General features: G+C 43.5%; 1 protein-coding gene and 1 pseudogene across 1 annotated transcript in view; both read left to right on the forward strand.

Moving 5' to 3' along the window:
- TMEM178B (transmembrane protein 178B) overlaps positions 1–6,745 on the forward strand; it is a 343,980-nt gene that overhangs the window by 295,089 nt on the left and 42,146 nt on the right. The gene's annotated exons all lie outside the window — the stretch shown is intronic.
- Positions 1–6,745, forward strand: part of LOC106698146 — a 46,595-nt pseudogene that overhangs the window by 38,384 nt on the left and 1,466 nt on the right.

Raw genomic sequence — 6,745 nt, forward strand, 5'->3', positions numbered from 1 at the left:
TTACCCTCTCTGTGCTGCTGTGAAATGAGGATGATAAATGGGTTGTTGTGAGGATCACATGGGTTAGTGTAAGTAAAATGCCTCAGGTGCATTGTACGTGCTCTGCACAGGTTTGGTATTTTATCAGTTTATTTTAGTTAGCATTTTCTGCTTCCCTAAGAGAAATGATAAGGTTGGATGTTTCTGTGTCACCTGGGGTCTCTGTAATTAGCCTGTTTGCTTCAAGAAAGAGAACAAAGAGTCTCTCCAGTGCACAAATGTAAGTGCTTGTCCTCTTTGACAGTCTTTGTCTTTATTTTTTTTAGAAGTAATTTCATGGCTCATGCCCCTGAGATTCCATCAGGAAAGCAGGGCCTCTCCACGGGCAGATGATCGCCCCTGCTGGGCCTTCATTGGCAAATCTCTGTTCTGATAATTAACACAATGTGGGATTGAAGCGCTCAACTCCTTTCACACTCACCCTTTCTCACTTGGGGTTTGAGTTGTGTCCTCTCTCCTCTTTTGAGCCCTGGGACACGATGCCTCAGGGTCACCCCTTTGTCCTTGCTCTGTCCTGGGCCCAGCAGCTGGGAAGGACATGGTCCAGGCGCCTCCTCCACTCACTTGTCTTGGGCATCCTGACTGCTGCTGCCTTCTCATCCCAGTTTCCCCATTGCCTGCATTCTGGAAAATTCCCTGTTCTCTCCCTGATGTGGAGGGGACACACAGTTCTATTCCGGGCGCTTTGCTTTGACTTGGCATGCCTCGTGGTCTTCAGCTGGTGCCTGGGTCTGTGTAATGAGCCTCTCTCTGCGCCACAGCTGACAGCCCCTGGTAACGCTGCTTCGCTAATGCAGATGCGACAGATGCCGCCCAGTGAAACCCCCTTGACAGATGCCTCCCCAAGTCAGGTCTCCAGCTCCTTGGGTTCTTGCTCTCACTACTTCCCTGGCGTCTGTGTCCTTTGGGCATTTTCTTTTGCAAAAAACCAAGGTTGGTAATGGGTTGTAATAATCTTCCCACACACTCTGGCGTGGGACCAGTTACCAGAGAATAGCAGGGTCAAGAGGTGAGGCGACTTGTAAAGTCCTCGGCAGGGACAGGTCCTACTCCAGACCTCCCAATGTCTTTCCTGACACTGGCTCTGAAAAGTTAGGTGGGCTATCCCATGTACTCTCTTGTCGCCATTACTACTAGTAAGACTGGCATATTAAAAATGCACCACAATGGCAACTAAACTGGACCCATAAAAATGGTGGAGATGGTAAATTGTATGGTAGGTATATTTTACCATAATTTTTTAAAAAGGCATGATATCCTGACACAGGCTTCCACATGGATGGAAACATGCTAAGTAAGATAAGCCAGACACAAAAGGACAAATACTGTATGATTCTACATACGGTAGTCCCCCCTTATCCACGGCTTCACTTTCTGTAGTTTCTGTTACCCGGGGTCAACTGTGGTCTGAAACATTTAAATGGTAATTCCAGAAAAAATACCAATTCATATGTTTTAAATTGCATGCCGTTCTGAGTAGCATGATGAAATCTCTCACCATCCACTCCATCTTGCCCAGAACATGAATCATCCCTTTGTCCAATGTCCCCATGATGTATACCACCCGCCCCCCCACCCCCCGTCAGTCACTTAGAAGCTACCTATGTTATCACATGGACTTTCGCGATATTGCAATGGGTGTGTTCAAATAACCCTTATTTTACTTAATAATGGCCCCAAAGACATTCACATAATTTTTAATAGTCTTTTGTTATGCGTTTTATTTTATTGTTAGTTATTATTGGTAATCTCTTCCTGTGCTTAATTTATAAATTAAACTTTATCATAAGTATATATGTACAGGAAAAAAATATACTATATTTAGGGTTTGGTACTATCTGTGGTTGCAGGCATCCACTAAGGGTGTTGGATAAGGGGGCACTACTGTATGTGAGTTTCCTGTAGTTGTCAAGGTCATAGAGACAGAGTAGGAGGTGGTTTCCAGGGACTGGCGGGAAGGGAGAAAGAGGACTTAGTGTTTAATGGGTGCAGAGTTTCAGTTGGGAAGATGAAGATGTTCTGGAGATGGATAGTGGTGATAGTTGCACAACAGTGTGAATCTACTTAATTTCACTGAACTGTACAAGAAAAAATGGTTAAAATGGTGAATTTTATGTTATGTATAAATATTGGAGGAACCACCTCACGGGAGGAATTACCATGAAAACATTTTAAAGCACAAAATGAACATTTGGGGGAAGCAAAAATACAAAAATTAATTTTTTGAAAGCCCCATTTATTGATTCAAAGTCATTCTCTTACCTTTGGATAATAAAAAATGTATCATGTGTAACTTGGGTTGTTCACAAAAGATCATGGTTGATGTATTCAGTTTAAAAGGAGAACCCAGACAAGTCACCCATTCACTTAGCACATTCATGGAGCTTAAGTGGGAGGCACAGTGCTCAACACTGAATGAAACAATCAATGCAAACTCACTAATTGAACTGAATTTAAAATGGTCTACATTCTTCTTACAAATAGCTCGGCCAGCCACTGAACTTAAGGAATCTAGCATCTCTTGGCTCGTGTGGGTTTTACTGGTGAGTCTCTTTCAGGCCTCCAGGAGGAGGCAGCCCAGGTTGTATTTGGTGATGAGCTTTTGCTGCAAAGACTTGAGGGAATGAAATATGGAGGGCAGTGTGTCCTTGGCTACACAGTGTGGGTCCCAGGGCTTAACCCGGACTTTATGGGAACAGTGACACAGTGTTATTTGGATGCCAGGTTGAGCTTGAATTACCTGCCCTTCCTCTATGTCCTTCACATTCCCGTATCCCTACAGAGGACCCAAATGGGTCAACTTTTTTCAGTGAGAAGTGACCCTACTGGGCAGGGTGTCCCTCTGAGTTGTCCTCAAAGCATAAGGTTGCTGTAATGATTAAATGAGTTAATGAATGCAAAATCTTTGAACAGGGCTGTATCCAGCACGTGGCAGGTGCTGAATCAATGCTTTCATTATAAGGAAACGAGGCACAGTGTCAGACCCGAAGGATGAGGGTGGCGGTGGGGAGAGGGGGGGCCTGCAGGGACTAAGTGTGAAATCTGACCAAGGTTTGATGCTCTGTATCAACCTCATTCAAATATAAATTGTCCACAACCTGCTGTAAATGTGCCTGGGCTTTAGCATCAAGGCAAGGGCAGATGCAGCCGGATCATCTCTTATACCTATATTTTTGCTTTAGAATCATATGCCCAAGAGATTTGCAGCGGCATGAGTGGGCTGACAACAAAATTCATGCTGTTTATTGACAAAAGAAAATTTTCACTTAGCTTATGCATTTAGAGTCTGGAAAATGTTGGGTTTTATTTTATCTAAGCCATTTGCCAAAGAGTATTTAGACAGATTCGGAGAGGAAATGGAAAGAAATTGCTTTGCCAACATTGGAGTCCAGTTCCCCCAATAATAGTTCACCTTCAAGGGGCAGCTAATATGTGTCCTTTGTGATCCCCTCTAACCCTTACATTCTGAGGGAGGCACTGTTATTAATTCCATTTTACAGATGAGAAAACTGAGGCTTAGAGATGCCTGAAGCCACATGGCTGACAAGCTAGTGCTGAAACCCAGGCAGTCCGACTCCTGGCTCTTCTGGTTTTCAAGGTTCAAAATTTCAAGGTTCAAAATTTTTAATTAAAAAGCATCACTGTGATTGGCAGACTGTTGCTCTTCTTTAGACCTTTGGAAGGATGCTCAGCTTCATAATGTCACCAAGAACACAGATGATAGCATTCTGCTCCCATGTCATTGTGATCCTTCATGTTCAAAAACTGTCACTTGGTCAGTCAAGATATTCTGGAGCACTTTGTATGTGCCAAGCATGGTGCCAAGTTCAAAACAATTTTCTGCTGCCCGTCCTGTCTGACATTCGGGAATTTATAACTGAAGCAGTCTTTAGGCCATGTGTGCATTTCTTATTTTGCTTGCCTATAGGAACTCAATTTTGCATCACAGCATTTTTCCTGCCCCAATCACATGTAATCGTTTTTGAGTCACTCTGATGCTTCTTATGTTCTGATTCTAGAAAAGAGGCCTCTTGAAATATTGCCTAGTGCTGAAATGGCATAGTAGTCTTAAGAATTTAAAAACTGAAATCCATAAAATAAAGACCTTTACCAGTATGCATTGTCAGTCAGAGACAGAGATAAGACAGGGAAAAGAAAAACCACTCTGTTCTTTTGCAAGACCTGAGTCCTGTTCCCTGGCATTCTCAGGTCATCTTGCCTAGAAGTAAAGGCAGTGAGGCATTCAGCGTGCAACTACTCGCATACCTGGTTAGAAGGCTGTCGGTGAGGAAGCCTGCATTGTGATTGGGCTCTGGAAGCCAAGCGCCTCCACAGATGGGCAACTTCTAGGTAGAGGATGCTGGAAAGAGCTGCTTGAACTTCCTCTATCCCTGTTCGCCTCATCTGAGCTGAATGGCATTGCTTTTAAATCATGCTTTGAATATTTTTCTCTTTGATTATAAAAGCAACACGTGCTTATTGTTGAGAATTTGGAAGCCACAGAAGAAGACAAAGAAGAATACAAAAATCACCCATAATCCTCTTTCCCCACAATTAACCTTTTGGTATGTTTTCTTTGGGTCTTTTTTTCTTGCTTATTGTTATCATTAGTGTTTATAATAATTATTATTGCATATCTTGGAGCACACAAAATATACAATTTTCAATTTTGCTGTTTTCATCATTATTTAATTTCTTCAAAAACATTTTGTGGCTGCATCATAGCCCATAATGTGAGTCTATCATAATTTATTTAACTATTTCCCAATTATTGGAATAGCTTTGGTTGTTTTCAGTTTTCACAGTGGGGTTTTAATGTCTGCAATACACTTCTTATGTAGAAGAATATGTTTGGTCAGCTTATAACATCTGGAAATTAATACTTCACTAGAGAGTTTTGAAAGTGACTTATTTCTCAAGCTAATTTACTGTATAGAAATATCATAATTTCAATATAGAAAGCTATTGCCTACCTTTTATCACTATCCCCACACACTCACAAATACACTAATCTACTAGAAATGTATATTTCTATACTTAGTAATGACATCTACTTAACATAAACTTCATTCAACTTTGACAATTGAATGATCTCTGCAGAGAGTTAAAAGTTGGGTAAATTATGTGAATGGTTATTATTTGTTTTGCCACAAATCAAGTTAAATTGGTCATGTGCGTGTCACAAGAAGGCGAGTGAGTCTTATGCCTGAGCATTAGGAAGACTTGCTGGGGGTGAGGAGTGGATCTCAGCTGATGAAGAAGAATTGGACACACAGAAACGGAGCAGGTGCCTCTGTCCAGCTTCAGCTTAAGGCAGAGACCAGAAGAGTGGAGAGCATGCTCGGGAGAGGGAAAGCCACTCAGGTGGCTGCAGCACAGAGCACTTGAAAGAGAGAAGAGAGATGGCACTGGTAATGAGGGTCAGATGTGAAGGGCCCCAAACTAGGCTTTCCCTGGGGCCTTGCCTCAGGGACAGCTGGGAGCCATTCAAGGTGTTGAGCACAGAGGTTAGAGAATGAGTCTTGCTTTGGAAGAGTTCCTCTGGCCGCAGAGCATGACATGGGTTGGAGCAGGGAAATTCTGAAGGAAGGACTCCGAGAGTGGGTCAGCAAGTAGGACCAGAATTGAGCTAACTGGGCTCCTTTTGAATCCTCTCATTTTATCACCACTCCTGAGAGATGGGGAAATTGAAGTTTGCTGCAGGTCATGTGGCCAGAAGTTACAAAGCAGGTGTTAACCCTAATACCAAGGCTCAGGCTCATTGATGACCTAGCCTCAGGGTGAGCTTAGGCAGGCCAAGGCCAGGCAGAGGCAGTGGGGATGGAGGAGGGGATACATGCATTCATTATCATGGAGGTGAGATCCGGTGAACTTGGCAGCTGGTCAGACATGAAGGGGCATGGAAGGAGGGCGACTCCAAATGCCACTGAAGTTCGGGGAACAGATGGTCGTGATGATGGTGATGCTGTTGGCATCAAGAGAGGGGCACTTAGAGAGTGAAGATGAGGAATTGGGTTTTGGAGGTTCAGAGTTAGAGGCCTAAACCTTGTTGATATGTTCAGAAAGCCATGAGACATGTGGACCAAGGTCTGCACTGCTGATGTAGCGTTAATAGACATCAGATTAGTGGAAAGTTAGCTCTGATTGAAGTAGGTTGCAATTATATTTCAATGCAGTGAAAGCACAATTTAATATTATAAATTTTAAATAAATTAAAAATTTCACCTTTCAATAGAGAATGTTCACTTTAAGTTCTTTGGGGGGTCCTAAGCTCCCAGAGCCAGAGGGAGCCAGGTTTCAAAGTCTTCCGATTATAAAATGTTGAGTCTCCTTGCCCTGTGTCCTCTGGTGCTGAGCCTTCTGCGCAGGCAGAACAGCGTGTTCCTCCTTTTAACCTCATCAAGAACATGTAGATGACGCTGCCAGTAGAGTCCATTCTATGCACAGACCCCTGCGGTCCAACCCAGGGTGCAGGAGTGTTCCCCCGACTCCTGCATTTAAACCCTACAAGCACCAAAGGCTCTGACTCTTTCCTTTTTCCAGTGACAAGGACAGTGTCCCCAGAAGGCAGGAATGAACCCCAAGAATGAGAATTGTCCTATGGGGCGGGGTGGGAGGGCACAGCAGATGTGAGGCCAGATGAGCTGGTGTCAGATAAACAACGTGGCTCCTATGCCTTGAGAAGTCACTGAGGAGTAGAAAAGGC

This window comes from Myotis lucifugus, unplaced genomic scaffold, assembly GCF_000147115.1.
Source record: "Myotis lucifugus unplaced genomic scaffold, Myoluc2.0 scaffold_141, whole genome shotgun sequence".
NCBI classification, from domain to species: domain Eukaryota; kingdom Metazoa; phylum Chordata; class Mammalia; order Chiroptera; family Vespertilionidae; genus Myotis; species Myotis lucifugus.